Raw genomic sequence first — 20433 nt, 5'->3', positions numbered from 1 at the left:
TTGGATGCAATGCTAAGTCTCTTTGCTTCAAACCCTCCTAGAAATGTCACAGCAGTACAACCCTGTCCCAAACTCATTGAACCTGGAATCCATGGCAATAACTCTCATGGCATAACTCAGGCTGTTACAAAACATCTCTTGATATTAGGTTGGGCTGGAGCCTATGACTAGGGAATAAAAGGAATTTGGTGACTATTTCTGGAAACATTCTTTTAACTTGGGGTAGAATGAATACGTAACTTAAAAGCAGAGTGGCAGGATATGTCATGGAGCTTAGCCCCTCTGAGCCCCTCTTCTGTTTACCATTGGTGCTTTTAACCACAATCAGAACCTGTGGTTTCTCATCATGGTGGTAAAACATATGCCCCCAAATATTTTGAAATATCTATATTAGAAGAATGCAGGACGTTAGTTTAGTTTTCAAAATTAACACTCATTAAAGAGTATGTGATTTGCATAAGCACATTCTTATTTTGTGACAATAATCACTTATTTATATCTTATTTCTACAAGAAGCACTCTTTGTTTGTTTTTTAAAGAGACATTTTATTATAACTAAAAAAAATAACACATTAGGCTTAGTTCTCAGCAACTTCTAATTTTAGCAGCTGGACAACCCCTAAATCTTCCCCACAATTATTTGAGATCTAGATTCTGTCTGCAGTCTCTCCCCACTCGCCAAGGCATCCTGCATTTGCAACCTGATTCACATTCCTAAAACAACGTTCTTGTTCTATCAGTAACTCACGACCGGAGGCTGCTCCTCAGATTAGCCACCCTTTGTCCACAAGCCAGAACGTGTTCTTTCTATAAAGGATGAAGAATAATTGGGATCCTAGTTTCCCCTGGAGGTTGTGAGGACAACTCCGTCACTGGTAGTCTGCTGGGGAAACTTCCCATGGTCCCTTAGCTCCGTTTTTCACCTGCGTGCTGCTGGTACTGATCTCAACCCTCCATTATCATTTTTCTATTTGTTATGCTTAATCTTTTTTTTTTTTTGCAGTTCTTTTTTTAACATCTTTATTGGACTATAACTGCTTTACAATGTTCTGTTACTTTCTGCTGTATAACAAAGTGAATCAGCTATACGTATACATATAGCCCCATATCCCCGCCCTCTTGCATCTCCCTGCCACCCTCCCTATCCCAACCCTCTAGGTGATCACAAAGCACCGAGCTGATCTCCCTGTGCCATACAGCTGCTTCCCACTAGCTATCTATTTTACATTTGGTGGTGTATATATGTCCATGCCACGCTCTCACTTTGTCCCAGCTTAACCTTCCCCCTCCCCGTGTCCTCAAGTCCATTCCCTACATCTGCGTCTTTATTCCTGTCCTTGTCCTAGGTTCATCAGAACCATTTTTTTTTTCTTTTAAGATTCCATATATATGTGTTAGCATACGGTATTTATTTTTCTCTTTCTGACTTACTTCACCCTGAATGACAGACTCTACGTCCATCCGCCTCACTACAAATAACTCAATTTCATTTCGTTTTATGGCTGAGTAATATTCCATTGTATATATGTGCCACATCTTCTTTATCCATTCATCTGTCGATGGACACTTAGGTTGCTTCCATGTCCTGGCTATTGTAAATAGAGCTGCAATGAACATTGCGGTACATGTGTCTTTTTGAATTATGGTTTTCTCTGGGTATATGCCCAGTAGTGGGATTGCTGGGTCGTGTGGTAGTTCTATTTGTAGTTTTTTAAGGAACCTCCATACTGTTCTCCATAGTGGCTGTATCAGTTTACATTCCCACCAACAGTGCAAGAGGGTTCCCTTTTCTCCACACCCTCTCCAGCATTTATTGTTTGTAGATTTTTTGATGATGGCCACTCACACAGGTGTGAGGTGATAATACCTCATTGTAGTTTTGATTTCCATTTCTCTAATAATTAGTGACGTTGAGCATCCTCTCACATGTTTGTTGGCAATCTGTATATCTTCTTTGCAGAAATGTCTATTGAGGTCTTCTGCCCATTTTTGAATTGGGTTGTTTGTTTTTTTGATATTGAGCTGCATGAGCTGCTTGTAAATTTTGGAGATTAATCCTTTGTCAGTTGCTTCATTTGTAAATATTTTCTCCCATTCTGAGGGTTGTCTTTTCGTCTTGTTTATGGTTTCCTTTGCTGTGCAAAAGCTTTTAAGCTTCATTAGGTCCCATTTGTTTATTTTTGTTTTTATTTCCATTTCTCTAAGAGGTGGGTCAAAAAGGATTTTGCTGTGACTTATGTCATAGAGTGTTCTGCCTATGTTTTCCTCTAAGAGTTTGATAGTGTCTGGCCTTACACTTAGGTCTTTAATCCATTTTGAGTTTATTTTTGTGTATGGTGTTAGGGAGTGTTCTAATTTCATTCTTTTACATGGAGCTGTCCAGTTTTCCCCGCACCATTTATTGAAGAGGCTGTCTTTTCTCCATTGTATATTCTTGCCTCCTTTATCAAAAATAAGGTGACCATATGTGCGTAGGTTTATCTCTGGGCTTTCTATCCTGTTCCATTGATCTATATTTCTGTTTTTGTGCCAGTACCATACTGTCTTGATTACTGTAGCTTTGTAGTATTGTCTGAAGGCCTGGAGCCTGATTCCACCAGTTCCATTTTTCTTTCTCAAGATTGCTTTGGCTCTTCAAGGTCTTCTGTGTTTCCATACGAATTATGAAATTTTTTGTTCTAGTTCTGTGAAAAATGCCATTGGTAGTTTGATAGGCATTGCATTGAATCTGTAGATTGCGTTGGCTAGTATAGTCATTTTTGCCATGTTGATTCTTCCAATCCAAGAATATGGCATATGTCTCCATCTGTTTGTATCATCTTTAATTTCTTTCATCAGTGTCTTATAGTTTTCTGCATAAAGGTTTTTTGACTCCTTAAGTAGGTTTAGTCCTAGGCATTTTATTCTTTTTGTTGCAATGGTAAATGGGGGTGTTTCCTTAATTTCTCTTTCAGATTTTTCATCATTAGTGTATAGGAATGCAAGAGATTTCTGTGCATTCATTTTGTATCCTGCTATTTTACCAAATTCATTGATTAGCTCTAGTAGTTTTCTGGTAGCATCTTTAGGATTCTCTGTGTAGAGTATCATGTCATCTGCAAACAGTGACAGCTCTACTTCTTCTTTTCCAATTTCGATTTCTTTTATTACTTTTTCTTCTCTGACTGCTGTGGCTAAAACTTCCAAAACTATGGTGAATAACAGTGGTGAGAGTGGACTACCTGATCGTGTTCCTGACCTTAGAGGAAATGGTTTCACTTTTTCACCATCGAGAATGATGTTGGCTGTGGGTTTGTCATATATGGCCTTTATTATGCTGAGGTAAGTTCCCTCTATGCCTACTTTCTGGAGGCTTTTTATGATAAATCATTGTTGAATTTTGTCAAAACCTTTTTCTGCATCTATTGAGATTATCATATGGTTTTTCTCCTTCAATTTATTAATATGGTTTATCACATTGACTGATTTGTGTATATTGAAGAATCCTTGCATTCCTGGGATAAACCCCTTGACCATGGTGTATGATCCTTTTAATGTGCTGTGGGATTCTGTTTGCTAGTATTTTGTTGAGGATTTTTGCATCTATGTTCATCAGTGTTATTGGCCTGTAGTTTTCTTTTTTTGTGACATCTTTGTCTGGTTTTGGTATCAGGGTTATAGTGGCCTCATAGAATGAGTTTGGGAGTGTTCCTCCCTCTGCTATATTTTGGAAGAGGTTGAGAAGGATAGGTGTTAGCTCTTCTCTAAATGTTTGATAGAATTCACCTGTGAAGCCATCTGGTCCTGGGCTTTTGTTTGTTGGAAGATTTTTTATCACAGTCTGAATTTCAGTGCTAGTGATTGGTCTGTTCATATTTTCTATTTCTTCCTGGTTCAGTCATGGAAGGTTGTGCTTTTCTAAGAATTTGTCCATTTCTTCCAGGTTGTCCATTTTATTGGCATATAGTTGCTTGTAGTAATCTCTCATGATCCTTTGTATTTCTGCGGTGTCAGTTGTTACTTCTCCTTTTTCATTTCTAATTCTATTGATTTGAGTCTTCTCGCTCTTTTTCTTGATGTGTCTGGCTAATGGTTTCTCAATTTTGTTTATCTTCTCAAAGAACCAGCTTTTAGTTTTATTGATCTTTGCTATTGTTTCCTTCATTTCTTTTTCATTTATTTCTGATCTGATCTTTATGATTTCTTTCCTTCTGCTAACTTTGGGGTTTTATTGTTCTTCTTTCTCTAATTGATTTAGGTGTAAGTTTAGGTTGTTTATTTGAGATTTTTCTTCTTTCTTTAGGTAGGATTGTATTGCTATAAACTTCCCTCTTAGAATTGCTTTTGCTGCATCCCATAGGTTTTGGGTCATCGTGTTTTTGGTGTCATTTGTTTCTAGGTATTTTTTGATTTCCTCTTTGAATTCTTCACTGACCATTGGTTATTTATTACTGTATTGTTTAGCCTCCATGTGTTTGTATTTTTTACATTTTTTTTCCTGTAATTGATATCTAGTCTCACAGCGTTTTGGTCGGAAAATATACTTGATACGATTTCAATATTCTTTAATTCACCAGGGCTTTATTTGTGACCCAAGATATTATCTATCCTGGAGAATGTTCCTTGAGCACTTGAGAAGAAAGTGTATTCTGTTGTTTTGGATGGAATGTCCTATAAATATCAATTAAGTCCATCTTGTTTAATGTATCATTTAAAGCTTGTTTCCTTATTAATTTTCTGTTTGGATGATCGGTCCATTGGGAAAGTTGGGTGTTAAAGTTCCCTACTATGATTATGTTACTGTCAATTTCCCCTTTTATGGCTGTTAGCATTTGCCTAATATATTGAGGTGCTCCTATGTTGGGTGCATAAATATTTACAATTGTTATATCTTCTTCTTGGATTGATCCCTTGATCATTGTATAGTGTCCTTTGTCTCTTGTAATCATCTTTATTTTAAAGTCTATTTTGTCTGATATGAGAATTGTTACTCCAGATTTCTTTTGATTTCCATTTGCATGGAATATCTTTTTCCATCCTCTCATTTTCAGTCTGTATGTGTCCCTAGGTCTGAAGTGGGTCTCTTGTAGACAGCATATATGTGGGTCTTCTTTTTGTATCCATTCAGCCAGTCTATGTCTTTTGGTTGGAGTATTTAATCCATTTACATTTAAGGTAATTATCAATATGTATGTTCCTATTACCATTTTCTTCATTGTTTTGGGTTTGTTTTTGTAGGTCTTTTCCTTCTCTTGTGTTTCCGGCGTAGAAGTTCCTTTAGCATTTGTTGTAGAGCTGGTTTGGTGGTGTTGAATTCTCTTAGCTTTTCCTTTTTGTAAAGGTTTTAATTTCTCCATCGAATCTGAATGAGATCCTTTCTGGGTAGAGTAATCTTGGCTGTAGATTTTTCTCTTTCATCACTTTAAATATGTCCTGCTGCTCCCTTCTGGCTTGCAGGTTTCTGCTGAAAGATCAGCTGTTTACCTTATGGGGATTCCCTTGTATGTTATTTGTTGCTTTTCCCTTGCTGCTTTTAATATTTTTTCTTTGTATTTAATTTTTGATAGTTTGATTAATATGTGTCTTGGCATGTTTCTCCTTGGATTTATCCTGTATTGGACTCTGTGCTTCCTGGACTTGATTGACTCTTTCCTTTCCCATAGTAGGGAAGTTTTCAACGATAATCTCTTCAAATATTTTCTCAGTCCCTTTCTTTTTCTCTTCTTCTTCTGGGACCCCTATAATTCAAATGTTGGTGTGTTTAATGTTGTCCCAGAGGTCTCTGAGACTGTCCTCAATTCTTTTCATTCTTTTTTCTTTATTCTGCTCTGCTGTAGTTAGTTCCACTATTTCATCTTCCAGGTCATTTATCTGCTCTTCTACCTCAGTTATTCTGCTCTTGATTCCTTCTAGAGAATTTTAAATTAATTTATTGTGTTGTTGACCATTGTTTGTTTGCTCATTAGTCCCTCTAGGTCCTTATTAAACGTTTCTTGTATTTTCTCCATTCTATTTCCCAGATTTTGGATCATCTTCACTATCATTCCTCTGAATTCTTTTTCAGGTAGACTGCTTTTTCCTCTTCCCCTGTTTGGTTTGGTGGGTTTGTACCTTGCTCCTTCATCTGCTGTGTGTTTCTCGGTCTTCTTATTTTGCTTAACTTACTGTGTTTGCAGTCTCCTTTTTGCAGGATGCAGGTTTGTAGTTGCCATTGTTTTTGGTGTCTGTCCCCAGTGGCTAAGGTTGGTTCAGTGAGTTTTGTAGGCTTCCTAGTGGAGGAGACTGGTGCCTGTGTTCTGGTGGATGAGGCTGGATCTTGTCTTTCTGCTGGGCAGGAGGGTGTCCGTTGGTGTGTTTTGGGGTGTCTGTGGCCTTATTATGATTTTAGACAGCCTCTCTTGTGTTCCTGTCTTTCTAGTTGTTTGGCATAGGGTGTCCAGCACTGTAGCTTGTTGGTCATTGAGTGGAGCTGGGTCTTAGCGTTGAGATGAAGATCTCTGGGAGCGCTTTCGCCATTTGATATTACGTGGAGCCGGGAGGTCTCTTGTGGACCAACGTCCTGAACTTGGCACTCCCACCTCAGAGGCACAGGCCTGACATCCAGCTGGAGCACCAAGACCCTGTCAGCCACATGTCTCAGAAGAAAAGGGAGGAAAAAAAAAGGAAATAAAATAAAATAAAGTTATTAAATAAAAAAAATTTTTTAGTTATTAAAAATAAATTAAAATTAAAAAGTAATTAAAAAAAAGAAAGAAAGAAGAGAGCAACCAAACCAAAAAACAAATCCACCAATGATAACAAGCGCTAAAAACTATACAAAAAGGAAAAGGAAAAAGGAGAGTCAGAACCCTAGGACAAATGGTAAAAGCAAAGCTATACAGACAAAATCACACAAAGAAGCATACACATACACACTCACAAAAAGAAAAAGAAAAATATATGTATATCTATATATAAAAAAAAAGGAAGAGAGCAACCAAATCAATAAACAAATCTACCAATGATAATAAACTCTAAATACTAAACTCAGATAAACATAAAACCAGAAACAAATTAGATGCAGAAAGCATACCCCAAGTCTACAGTTGCTCCCAAAGTCCACTGCCGCAATTTTGGGATGATTTGTTGTCTATTCAGGTATTCCAGAGATGCAGGTACATCAAGTTGATTGTGCAGAATTAATCCGCTGCTCCTGAGGCTGCTGGAAGAGATTTCCCTTTCTCTTCTTTGTTTGCACAGCTCCTGGGGTTCAGCTTTGGATCTGGCCCTGCCTCTGCATGTATGTCACCTGAGGGCATCTGTTCTTCGCTCAGACAGGACAGGGTTAAAGTAGCAGCTGATTAGGGGGCTCTGGCTCACTCAGCCCAGGGGGAGAGAGGGGTACGGAATGTGGGGTGAGCCTGTGGTGGCAGAGGCCAGCATGACGTTGCAACAGCCTGAGGCGTGCCATGTGTTCTCCTGGGGAAGTTGTCCCTGGATCACGGGACCCTGGCAGTGGTGGGCTGCACAGGCTCCCAGGAGGGGAGCTGTGGATAGTGACTTGTGCTTGCACACAGGCTTCTTGGTGGTTGCAGTAGCAGCCTTAGCATTTCATGCCCATCTCTGGTGTCCGCGCTGGTAGCCGTGGCTTGTGCCCGTCTCTGGAGCTGGTTTAGGCGGTGCTCTGAATCCCCTTTCCTCGCGCACCCTGAAACAATGTACTCTTGCCTCTTCGGCAGGTCCAGAGTTTTTCCCAGACTCCCTCCCGGCTAGCTGTGGCGCACTAGCCCCCCTTCAGGCTGTGTTCACGCAGCCAACCCCTGTCCTCTCCCTGGGATCTGACCTCTGAAGCCCGAGCCTCAACTCCCAGCCCCTGCCCGCCCTGGCGGGTGAGCAGACAAGCCTCTCGGGCTGGTGAGTGCTGGTCGACACTGATCCTCTGTGCAGGAATCTCTCCGCTTTGCCCTCTGCACGCCTGTTGCTGTGGTCTCTTCTGTGGCTCCAAAGCTTTCCCCTGGCCAGCCCCCATCTCCACCAGTGAAGGGGCTTCCTACTGTGTGGAAACTTTTCCTCCTTCACAGCTCCCTCCCAGAGGTGCAGATCCCATCCCTATTCTTTTGTCTCTGTTTTTTCTTTTTTCTTTTGCCCTACCCAGGTACGTGGGGAGTTTCTTGCCTTTTGGGAAGTCTGCGGTCTTCTGCCAGCATTCAGTAGGTGTTCTGTAGGAGTTGTTCCACATGTAGATGTATTTCTGATGTATTTGTGGGGAGGAAGGTGATCTCCACGTCTTACTCCTCCACCATCTTGAAGGTCTCAAGAAGCACTCTTAAATGATAGTAGCCTATCTCCAGCTCCTGAATTTAAACACAGTATGGTGAAAGATTCCTCAACAATGTGCTAATTAGTTTGGCTCGTGTCTTTAAGGAAATCTATTTAATCTTTATTATCTTCTGCAAAAGTTTTGTATATTCACTGGGTGAACCAGAAATGTTGGCAACATATCACTAAGATCCACAGTTTCATTGTTAGGCCGTTGACCAGAAGTATCTGACCATTACCCCAATTTTGTCCATAAACATATTTTAGATGAAATGATGGGAGCTGTCTTTTTTAAAAACTGGGATTACGTTTTCTGCTCTACATTTTAGATTTAGTTGCCTAATATGAAATCTTAATAAAAATATTATTATTATATAATACCCAATCATCAGATTGTGTATTCCTTCATTACATGATTTATTAACTCCCCATACATCATTAAGTATCATCTTTATATAACTGTAAAAATTGTAAAATCTTGTAACCCAAACCTATATTGCTTGAACAAAACTCTATGACTCATCAAATAGTACATCTTTCTTCAACTGTATATTAGGTTGTCTTCTCTAAATTATCTATCACTTTTATTATGGCTAATGTGATTATTGGGGATAATAGAAAATAGGAATAACAGATATGCAGAATCCACAAATAAGCCAAACTGCACTTGAGTAAGTAGTTTCTGCCTTCCCTCGCAAGATCCTTAGTCCATTTATATCCTTTCATTCTCCTATTCATCTTCTCGTAGGATTCTGAATAAGCAGTGGAAATGAAGATAGAGAGGCTAAAACTATAGAGAAAGAAAGGAGATTAGAGGGTCCAAATTGCCACAAAGCTGAATGATTCGTGGAACACTTGGGAGTTGAAGGTACCATTATCAAGAGGATATTTTTGTGAATGTTACTTATTTGTGACTATTTACAATCTTTGTATTTATTAGATGAGGTATGTGGAGAATAAAATGACATGGCAGCTAATAAAATAACATTTTTAAGATTCCAGCTTAAACACAGTCATCATTTCAAAAGACTTTCTGGAATGACAGACTCTGAAATGTATCCTAAATCCTACTGGAGAGCTAAAAGGCTCTTCCCAGGATTTATAGTCACTTGAAGATCTCTAACTTTATTTTCAAGTTCCAAGTTTGGTTTAGTCACTGTTGATTTGTATACTGGTAATCATCAGGAATATTCTAGAAATACACAATTTGGCACCTCACTTTATAATCCAAAGAGAGCATCACTGATGTTTTATAAAAAGTTTGAGCAAAAGAAAACCATCATTTGCAGTTCACTTCAACCCGTCTTTTTTCTTCAGCCTAATATGGATATAAAATGTATCTGGCATTAGTGTTTCCTAGCATTGCTGCAGCTTGCCAGAATATTTGGATCTTTGCACAATGAATCCTTTATTACACTAAATATAAAAAGACATAAGCTTCAAAACAGGTCATCACATTCTTTCTAATGTTCCTTGTACTCATTAAAAGAACATATTTTAATATATACTAAGTATTTGAATTTATTTTCAAATTGGTAAATTGATTCTTTTAATTGTTGCCCTTTAGGAGTTCTTAGTGCATACCGGGGAGGTTGTGAACTGGATGTTTTAATTATGATCACTTTCACCCTGGATGAAAACTCAGTCTTTCCCTGAGTTTCTCAAGCTTATTTATTACATGGGTTTTTGACATAATGTAGGAGTTATCTTAGAAATAGAGATTATCATGAAGCCCAGGCTCTAGCCTGTAGATACTGATTCTGGAAGACCTTTGAAGATTTTCACATTGTGTGAAGGACTTAGTTAAATGAATGGTGTGATTTTCAATGTGTTTATTACCCTCAATATTAAGCACTTAGAGGAAACCCTGCATATACCTGCTAGGGTAGTCCTCTTTATTGTTAATAAGATTTGCATATAGTTTTTGAGCCTCTTCAGAAAACTGACAAAGGTTGAGAGTGTTATTAATCCCATTCTGCAATGTGGGCAGGTAATTGAGAATTACTGTTGAGTGCAGCAGGAGGAAAATTACTTTAGGCCTTGTTAAAGGGATATTAACTTTAGGAATACAGCAGACCCTCTCCATTCTAGCTACCTCTGCTCATAGAATAATCTACACATATGTATCTCTATATGCAGAAGTTAAAGAATAGACCTCAGTAAGGGATCAGCTCATATGGATGGCATGTGTCTACACTAGACTCAGGTGCATGGAGAAGTTGCATCAACACCGACAACAAAGAAAGGTTCCTAGCCCAGGTCTTTGAGCAAGCACATGGGTCAGTGTTACTGGAGCAAATGGAGAGTCCCTTCATTTCCCTACAGTGTCTTTTCTGGAAGACTGGAAAAGAGGAAAAAACAAATAATTTGGATGCTTCCCCAGCTGTATTGACTTTAGACACTGGCTAACATCATTTTCTACTCTTGAGCCCATTTCCTAGTCTTGTGTCTGTTTTGAGAAAAACTGGGTCTCATTTATTAATATTTCCTCTAAGCATATCTTCATCACCTATTCCCTTAATCTAATCCAGAGATCAAGAAACAGAGGTGGAGATATCATATATCCCAGACACCCCACCCCTTCCTGGTGATGTTTTTAACTGCATAGGATGTGATTATTTTAAATTGCCTTGACTGGATATGTATTTGCTCAGTTGGCTTTTGTTTCCTTAGTTGAGTATTTTGAGGAATGTTTGATTGTGCTTTCTGATTTTTCAAAAACACTTACCCTTTCAAGAAATATTTTAAAAGGGTATTGTATCAATTACTTCAGAATGACCTAAATAACAATAAAACATTCCTCATTAGATGATGAAAAGTCACAGTAAAAAAACAAAAAACAAAAAACTGGGCACATTACTTAAATTTCTGTTTCTTATTTGTCCAGACTAAACTCAAAAATTATATATGCTTAAGATTACCAGTAATATTGGTAATCTTATTTTTGATCTAAGAATTTTCAACTGAATAGATTTAAAATTAGAAAGATGCAGCTTATATGAAAAATAACATATATGTCATATTTTGTAGTTTATTGTGAAAAAAAGTGTGTTTTATGTGCAAAGTAGTTTCTATCTATATAATGTCTAAAAGTCAGTTTGAAGTAATAAGCAAATGACAAATTTACTAGAACAATAATCACCAGTTTTCACTTTTAACCACTTGATTTGCCATGAGTCAATGTCTGGGATAAACTGGCCATTTTAGATTACTTTTTTTTTTTTTTGGCCACAGTGCATGGTTTGCAGGATCTTAGTTCCCCGACCAGGGATTGAACCTGGGCCCTGGCTGTGAAAGCGCCAAGTCCTAACCACTGGACTGCCAGGCAGCTCCCCTAGATTACTTTTATTTTACCAGGCAACATGACATCAGAAGTGTCCAATTTTGTGCCAGAAAATGTTTAAAAACATAAACCACATATTCAAATTATTTATTATCTTTACGAATCTCTGTTTGATGGTGATGATTTTTATGTTCAAGAGGTTCACAGAATTCTGAGAGGAATTAAGATGAGCCTATGATCTTCATTTGACCAAATACAGGAGGAACTGTCTGATGGCGTTCTCTAGGAAATACACACAGTATTCAAAATGTGGATAATGCACTGTAGCCACTTTGGCTAATATCCCTATATTCTAATGTTTTTAGAAAGGTCACATGTATAACAAATTAGTTAGTAGTAATACTTGCCATTATTACAAATAAAGCCCCCAATTTCTCCTTCATGTACTTCAGTTTCAGGTAGGTGTTCTTGGACAGCAGGTGGCTTTCCTCCATGTGGTGATTCAGGGAACCAGGCCTATTTCATCTTATGACTCTACCATCCTCTAAAACTACAGAGTCCTCTGTTTCCAGCCAACAGGAGGGCAAAAAAAGCATCGATGAGAACACTAAGCCTTACAGGGAGAGGCCTTCACTTTTGTTCACATCCCACTGGCTAAAACTTAATCACATGACTTTAACTGAAAGGAAACCTGGGAACTAGAGTATGGCTGTGTTCCCAGGAGGAAGAGAACACTAGTGGTCTTTGCCACACCTACAATTTCATATGCTCCTAAAAATGAGGAAAAGCATCAACCTACTAGGGGCAGGCTTCTAGGGCTAGCTTTGTCACTAAGGAATTGTGGAAAATTTAACAGGAACCTCTTTACCTTTTTGTATTATTTGGTTTCATAGAGGTCACTGTGTAAAAGAAAAGACAGATATCAAATAAACACATTAATAAATATACAATTACAAAGTAATGTAGGCTCCATGAGATCATGGACCATGCCTCTATGGCACCTAAAACAGTGCTTGGTGCATAGTAGGTGCTCAGCAATAATTGTTGAATGAATGCATGCCTAAAGGCATGAATGAATGAATGAATGAATGAAAATATATGACAGAAATGAATAGGTGCTATGAAAGAAAGCAGTAGGGGAAACTGAATTCTTTGGGGCGATCAGGGAAGGTCTTTCTGAGGAAATCATATTGACGTTGAAACCTGAAGAATGAGTACAATTTAACAAAGAGAAGAGTTGGGTGGTAGACAGAATTTTGCAGGCAGGGAGAATATCAGGTTCAAAGGATCCAAGTTGGGAAGAGATTGAGACATTCAAGAGGCTAGTGTAACGGAAACCCAGAGGGACCAGAGGGTAATGCTGCAAGACAGGCTAGAAAAGTAGGCAAGGAGTCTGATATGTTCAGCCTTTTGGTGTTTCCTGCAGGCACAGTGGCGAGCCAATGAAAGGGATAATGAAGGAAAAGGTGTGATGTGATCCTATTTCCATTTTAAAAGATCATTGCAGCTTTCTGGGAAGAATGGATTGAAGTAGAGTAAGAGTAGAAGTAGAGAGACTAGTTATGAGGCTATTTCATTTTTTAAAAGTCTTATTGAAGTATAGTTGATTTACAATGTTGTGTTAGTTTCAGGTGTACAGCAAAGTGATTCAGTTATACATATGTTTTATATATATATATATATTCTTTTTTTGATTCTTTTCCATTATAGGTTATTATAAGATACTGGGTATAGTTCCCTGTGCTATACAGTAGGTCCTTGATGGTTATCTCTTTTTGTATAGTAGTGTGTATATTTTAATCCCAAACTCTTAATCCCTCCCCCTCCTTTCCCCTTTTATATACATGAATATTACTTACCAATAAAAAATGAAACAATGCCATTTGCAGCAACATGGATGGACCTAGAGATTATTATGCTAAGTGAAGTTAGTCAGAAAGAGAAAGACAAATTTCATATGATATTGCTTATATGTAGAATCTAAAAAAAAATGATACAAATGAGCTTATTTACAAAACAGAAAGAGTCTCACAGACATAGAAAACAAACTTATGGTTACCAAAGGAGGCTGTTTCAAATAATCCAAATAAGATGACCAAACCAGGGCAGTGTTTTAGAACAAGGTAGAGGCAGAGCAGAGGAGGGACTTGAAATACATGTTGTGGGTAAAGGGAAATTGGAGCCGAAGGACATATGCAGTAGTGGAGTTCTCTGGTTCTATACTGCATGCTTATTCTCTTTGAAATGTCCTTTCAATGACTGTGCTACCACTCAAAGCAGACCTCTCAATATATTTAGTTTTGCTTCCTTCAGATTCTTTTAGAAGCTTTGTCCCAACTCTGAAGATTTGCCTAAAGATCAGTCAAATAACAGGCATTTAAAGTTTGGCTAAATTCTTGAGGTTCTTCAAAACTCACTCTAGATTATGTTGTATTTCTGCTTCTCTTTGTCTTCAAGAAATTAGGCAAATAGCGTAATTAAAGTGTAGGGTTTTGTGTGCGTGTGTGTGTGTGGATGTGTAAATCTTTAGGGTCCAAATATTTTACCCATAACATTTGTTTTAAAAGGTAAATTTTGGGCCACCTTTAGTATCTTCTTAATGTGGTACTATTCGAATTTTTCGATTTAATGTCTTAGGAAGTAATCCAAATATTGTAATCGTGTTAAAACTTTATCCTTGAAGCTAGTGTTCTCCTATTTCAGAGTTAGTTGTAATGGCTCAGGCCTTTATTAGAATTTCTTTGGAGATAAGAACGCTCTGTACTGAGGACTGGAAATTTGATGCTCATGAATTCCATTCTGCTCTCCTCCATTTCGCATTCGTTCTTGGCTTACAAATTTATCTCTGTCTGTATTTATCATCTTGAAAACGCACATCATAGTGATTTCCCAGAGGTGTTAGGAGGGCTATTTTAGTGTTTATCCATCAGCTTTTAAGACAATCTGAGCAAAGGAATGTTATGACTTAGGAATTGATATGTCCGCAAAAGGGCTTCTTCAAACAAGTAAGAATGGCTGTGAATCCCTGGCAAATTTCCTTTACGGACATTATACCCACAATCAGTGAAATACATCCAGTAGGTTCCCTGCCTCATTCTAAAGACAGAGCCTCATTTCTGGGATTCTTCTGGCAACAACATTTACACGTGTGAAATGTTTCCACTTGAAATAATGTGAATAATTTTCACCCAAATGTGCCATTTGTGCTACAAATCAGTGGATGAAATTCTTTGACGGCCTGTTGATCTCTGGAGGGAAAAAACTGGGGTGGGGCGGGGACTGTGATTTTTACAAAGAAATTTTTGCTTGTTTCTGCCGAACACATCAATGTTTATAATCTTATGTTTTCATTTTGTGTCTAGTGTGATAGTCTTTACTTTCTCTTTGATATATGCCCCATTCCGTATAAAAACACTTTTCCAAAAATCTTTAAAGACATTTCTTTTGTTTTTCCCCTGCTTTTTCCTGTCACGTAGCCACCTCACTCCAAGATTATGCTATATGTGATCCAAAGCAGCCACAGGAAATTGAAAAATCTTGTAAAGTCACTTTGTTGTTCTGACATTAGTTTGTATGTGGTGGTAGGCTAGGAATATAAAAATGGCATAAAGTTTGCTTTCAGATTCCAAGGTGTTCCTTATAAATCCAGTCAGGTATTTGAAAACTTCACTTATCTCAAAACTGGTACTTCTCACTCCACCAAAAAAAAAAAAAATAGAGTCCAGGGCTCAAAGTTTTAGATAAAGTTAATTACACGGGAGAATTTGAGAGTCAAAGGAGTCTTACATTTTTTTTAAAGATTCCCCACTTCAAGCAAATCTCTGCATTCTGGCACCTGGCACAGAAAATGAAAATCCTCACATCCTAAAAGCAAAGTGTTTGACGAGAAAAAGTTGACCTTCCGAGCACCTGAATTTACTGCCAAAGCACTAAAAACGAACTATAAGCAGGAAAAGTATGAGTCAGGTGAACTCTTCATTCTACTTCAAGGGTGAAGTTCCAGTTATATGAATCAACAGAAAACGGTGAAAGAGGTGTGTGGGTGTGGGTGTGGGTGTGAATGTGTGTTGTTTTCCCTACTTGTACACACCTGCTTTGCTTCTATGCCGCCCTTGGGACATAGTCTTTTTATAGTAATGGTGGTAATTAGATCCTTTCCTTTTTAGATGCTCTTAATCATCTTTTGGATTTGGAGCCAGTGTCTCTACCTCAAAATAGAATGAAAATTCAGATTCTTACTTAGTCTGTGGCACCCCTGGTCACTCCTAGTAGTCAATGAATATTTACTGAGTTTGGAGACAGACACTATACCAGGTCTGTATGAAAAAGCTGCCACAATTGAGTATTTATGAATATCCATTCTAATGTCAGTAAAGAATATAAAATTAGTGCATTGAATCAGACTCTTGGTCCTGTTAAAAACGTTTTTTTCTGTTACAGTGGCACCAGGAGATGTATTATGAAAGAATGTAGTTATTCTTCTTACTGTCAGATTAAGAATTTGCCTCTAAATCCTAATGTTCGTTAGTAATTTATTACAGCTCCATGACTCATGAGTCATATGAATGCTTAAAAATTACTTTCCATTTCCAACCTACTCTTAGTAATATTAAGAGTACATTCTTATGGGTCTTAAACTTACCTCTTTGAAGTTTCAGTGAATTTCCAGTGGATACGTTTGTTGTCATCTTTTCCAGATCATTCAAAGCTTTATACACTTCAGATCTTCTGTTTAATACCCTACATTTTTTAGCCTGTCTTTATACAGCTACCTCCCTATTCCCTTTAGATATTTCATATATATCTTGTGAGCTGTGGTAGCAAGAACTACAAGTGGTACTTAAGGGATAGACACAGTGTTTTTGTAAGGTGGTCAGATTTTATTTCCATATAATTGTATCTGTGCTTTCATTTCCTTATTACCTTCCTCATAAGACACTCTGAGGAGTCAATGAAGTAATGCTTGCAAAGTAACTAGCGCAGTGCTTGGTATGGTAAGCACTCAATTGATGTTAATTGTTACTATTGAATTTTATGATATTTTAATGGCCATATACCATGGCCAGCCACTTTTAGTTTTTAAAGCCTGGGTTCCCGTCATTCAATAATATGGGATATGCTCCAGTCAGATGAACATTCCTAATACTCATGTCTGAACTTGTCTGTTTCATTCATGCAACAAATCATTTAATGAGTATTATAGGAATTGAACTAGGTCCTGGGAATACAGCTCCCAGATAGGTAAGGTCTCTGCATTCGAAGAGCCCACAAACAGGGAAGACTAACAATAGACAGGTAATTACAATAAGGTGCCAGGAGACGTACAGGATCAATGGGACAGCATAAAAGGGGGAGCCAACCTAGTCCAAGGGGAAGGTAGGTTTCCTGGAAGAAGTGATGGTAAAGCTGAGACCTGGGGGTAAGTAAGAGTTAGCCAAACAGAGGGGGCAGAAGAAGGACAAAAGTGGAAAGATTACCAGAAGGAAAAGTATGTGTAATACTAGGAGGGGAAAGAAAATGCTGTTTACTGAGGAAATGAACAAAGTCCAGCATGAATGGAGAGGCGAGTAATAGAGAGGGCTGGAGATGTGGGCAGGCACCAGATCTCAGAAAGCCTTGGGATTCATGTCAAGGAGTTTAGACTGTGTCCTGCAGTAGCTACGAAACTGTCAGTGGCATATCTTCATCCATCTAATACCATTCACCCTCCTTAACTACATTCTATACGGTTCAGCCCCATGCTTTTTTTGTTGTTGTTTTGGTTTTTTAAATTTTTTTCTCTCTTTTGTTAAATTGAAGTGTAGTTGATTTACAATGTTGTGTTTCAGGTGTACAGCAAAGTGATTCACACACACACACACATACACGCATATATATATTATTTTTCAGATTCTTTTCCATTATAGTTTATTACAAGATATTGAATATAGTTCCCTATACTGTAGGTCCTTGCTGTTCATCTATTTTACATATAGTAGTGTGTATATGTTAATCCCAAACTCCTAATTTATCCCTCCCCTACTCCTTTCCCCTTTGGTAACTGTAAGTTTGTTTTCTGTGTCTGTGAGTCTATTTCTGTTTTGTAAATAATTTCATTTGTGTCATTTTTTAGATTCCACATATAAGCGATATCATATGATATTTGTCTTTCTCTGTCTGGCTTACATCACTTAGTATGATAATCTCTAGGTCCAGCCCCATGATTTTGAAGCCCCTTTCCCATTAGTTCCCCAACATAACCCTGCCCACTGTCCACATGCCCATGTGTTTGCTTATTTCCTTGACTGAAATGTCCTTCCTCAAATTCTGCAATTCAATTCAGGAAGCATTTGCTGAGTAACTGGTGTGTGCCAGGCACTGTGCTCCTTCATCCCTCCAATGTCTTTTCATCCATCCATTCATTTATTTATTCTATAAATATTTATTAAGCACCAACATATAGAGGGAGGCATGCTACGTTTAAATGACACTTCTTCGGTGAAGGCCCCCAGAGGCCCCAGCTGGACTAATCTCTTTCACTTTTCTTCATCCTCTGAAATCCTAATATTGTAAATGCATCTCTCCTCTGGCTCTTGGTACTTTTGATACCACATTACAACTAATTACCCCATGAGTCTGCGTAATGAGTAGTGAGTCTTCGTTACTCTACAAGATCTCCGTGCTATAGGGCAGGGGTCCCCAACCCCCGGGCAGCGGACCGGTAGCGGTCCACAGCCTGTTAGGAACTGGGCCGCACAGAAGGAGGTGAGTGGCGGGCGAGCGAGCCAAGCTTCATCTGCCGCTCCCCATCGCTCGCATTACCACCTCAACCATCTCCCTTCCCACCCCCGGTCTGTGGAAAAATTGTCTTCCACGAAACCGGTTCCTGGTGCCAAAAATGTTGGGGACCACTGCTAGAGGGGACAGAGTTCAGGTCCAATTTATCATTGTATTTTCCAGAGCTCATAACTTCACACTATGAGCTGCAATGTTCATAATAAATACATAACTGAGTGAATACATTTTCTGGAAATGGATAAGAGTAACCTTATTTTGGTACTTTCTAATGACCCACATTGTCAAGCAGAGCAATTAAATTATTTGTTTCAAAGTGATTAAGCCTAAATCTAGTACAATTCCTCTAAAAAATTAGTTTCTTACAAGAGTCCAAGATTTACATAAATACCTCATAGGTGGAAATAATATTTTATTAAGGCTTACACGTCTCAAGTATTCAATACTTGAAACTGTATCACCTCTATGATCAGCGCTTATGCTTTTTGTATATTCTTATAATTACATTCAATCAGAAAAGTGGAAAACTTGAGTGGACTTCTACCTGTTGATTGCTAAAAATAACATTCTTCCTTGCCTTAGCTTTTCAGTTTTACAGCTCTCTGCATGGATTTACCGCTAGCATTTTTAGTGATTACTGCTGCATTTCCTAAGCATACCCGTAGTACTTCTGGCAGGGTCTGTTATTCACCGTGAATACTGGAGTTGAATCCTTGATTGTCTCCCCGGTGAATGCTATAGTTGAGACTTGATTCTCTCCAGTGTGTTAGTGGTCAGTTTGAATAAATGGACAAGGAAAAAACACTTAGCCCTAAGGAATTTTAAAGTATCACTGTGGAATCTGTGCTGAAATTCCAAACAGTTTTGAACTAGAGGCCCACGATACAGATCTTCAGATACATGGGCCATTTCAGCCAGTTTGTACTTATGAAGACTTGCTAATGCTGTCTGAGCTTTATTTGAAACTGTGTAAAAGGGTTTGAGGACTTTCCTTGCCAGCTGTCAGAGGACATTTCAGATAATCTGCTAAAGCCAACATTCAGAGTGTTCTTCAGAGAGGAAGTCTGGGTTAGGGTGGTGGCTCAGCAAGGAACTGTGGACTTAGTTATGGGCTTGGGCGGCCTCAGTCATTCACCTGGTTGCCATACTCCATTTTCTGTGATTGGACAATGTTCTTCCAGCTTGAGTAGTGATATCTCAAATAGCTGATATAACAGAGCTGTTGTGAATTGACAGGGAGGAGATTTTCACTTAGGAAATGACTCTTTGTGGGAACGTAAATTGGTGCAGCCACTATGGAGAACAGTATGGAGGTTCCTTGGAAAACTGAAAGTAGAGTTACCGTATGATCCAGCAACCCCACTCCTGGGCATATACCCAGGAAAGACGAAAACTCTAGTTCAAAAAGATACATCTGCACCAGCAGCACTATTACAATAGCCAAGACATGGAAGCAACCTAAATGTCCATCAACAGATGAATGGATAAAGAAGATGTGGTACATATATACAGTGGAATATTACTCAGCCATAAAAAAGAATGAAATAATGCCATTTGCGGCAATATGGATGGACCTAGAGATTATCATACTAAGTGAAGTAAGTCATACAAAGACAAATATCATATGATATCACTTATATGTGGAATCTAAAAAAATCATGCAAAGGAACTTATTTACAAAACAAAAATAGACTCACAGACATAGAAAACAAACTTATGGTTACCAAAGGGAACAGGAGGGGGTGGGGGATGAATCAGGGATTTGGAATTAACAGATACACACTACTATATACAAAATAGATAAACAACAAGGACCTATAGTATAGCACATAGAACTATATTCAATATCTTGTAATAACCTATAATAGAAAGGAAACGGAAGAAGAATATATATATGTATGTATAACTGAATCACTGTGATGTATACCTGAAACATTGTAAATCAACTATACTTCAATAAAATTTTTTTTAATTCTAATTTAAAAAATGACTCTTTGGAAATACTCCTGTGCTCCCATTTCTATTTAGTTACTTCCCACTCCTCACCCTGGTTAATAAGCCTTGAGCAGTTACCAGTTATTGAGTACCTAGCTGTGTGC

The 20433-nt window shown here is 38.2% G+C and overlaps 1 protein-coding gene across 38 annotated transcripts in view; it reads left to right on the top strand.

Moving 5' to 3' along the window:
• Window positions 1-20433, top strand: part of DTNA (dystrobrevin alpha) — a 385212-nt gene that overhangs the window by 136083 nt on the left and 228696 nt on the right. The window contains exon 2 of one of the 38 annotated variants that reach the window (XM_082354276.1): window positions 15360-15594. The exons of 36 other annotated variants lie outside the window; for them this stretch is intronic. The gene's annotated coding sequence lies outside the window, so the exon portion shown is untranslated. Of the gene's footprint in view, window positions 1-9025; window positions 9146-15359; window positions 15595-20433 lie in introns of all 38 variants that reach the window. One more of the 38 variants, XM_082354274.1, reaches the window with a different exon arrangement.

The sequence above is a fragment of the Balaenoptera borealis genome (assembly GCF_965194805.1).
Source record: "Balaenoptera borealis genome assembly, chromosome: 14".
Lineage (NCBI taxonomy): Eukaryota > Metazoa > Chordata > Mammalia > Artiodactyla > Balaenopteridae > Balaenoptera > Balaenoptera borealis.
Note: the sequence above shows the minus strand (reverse complement) of the source record. Positions and strands in the feature narration are given on the sequence as shown.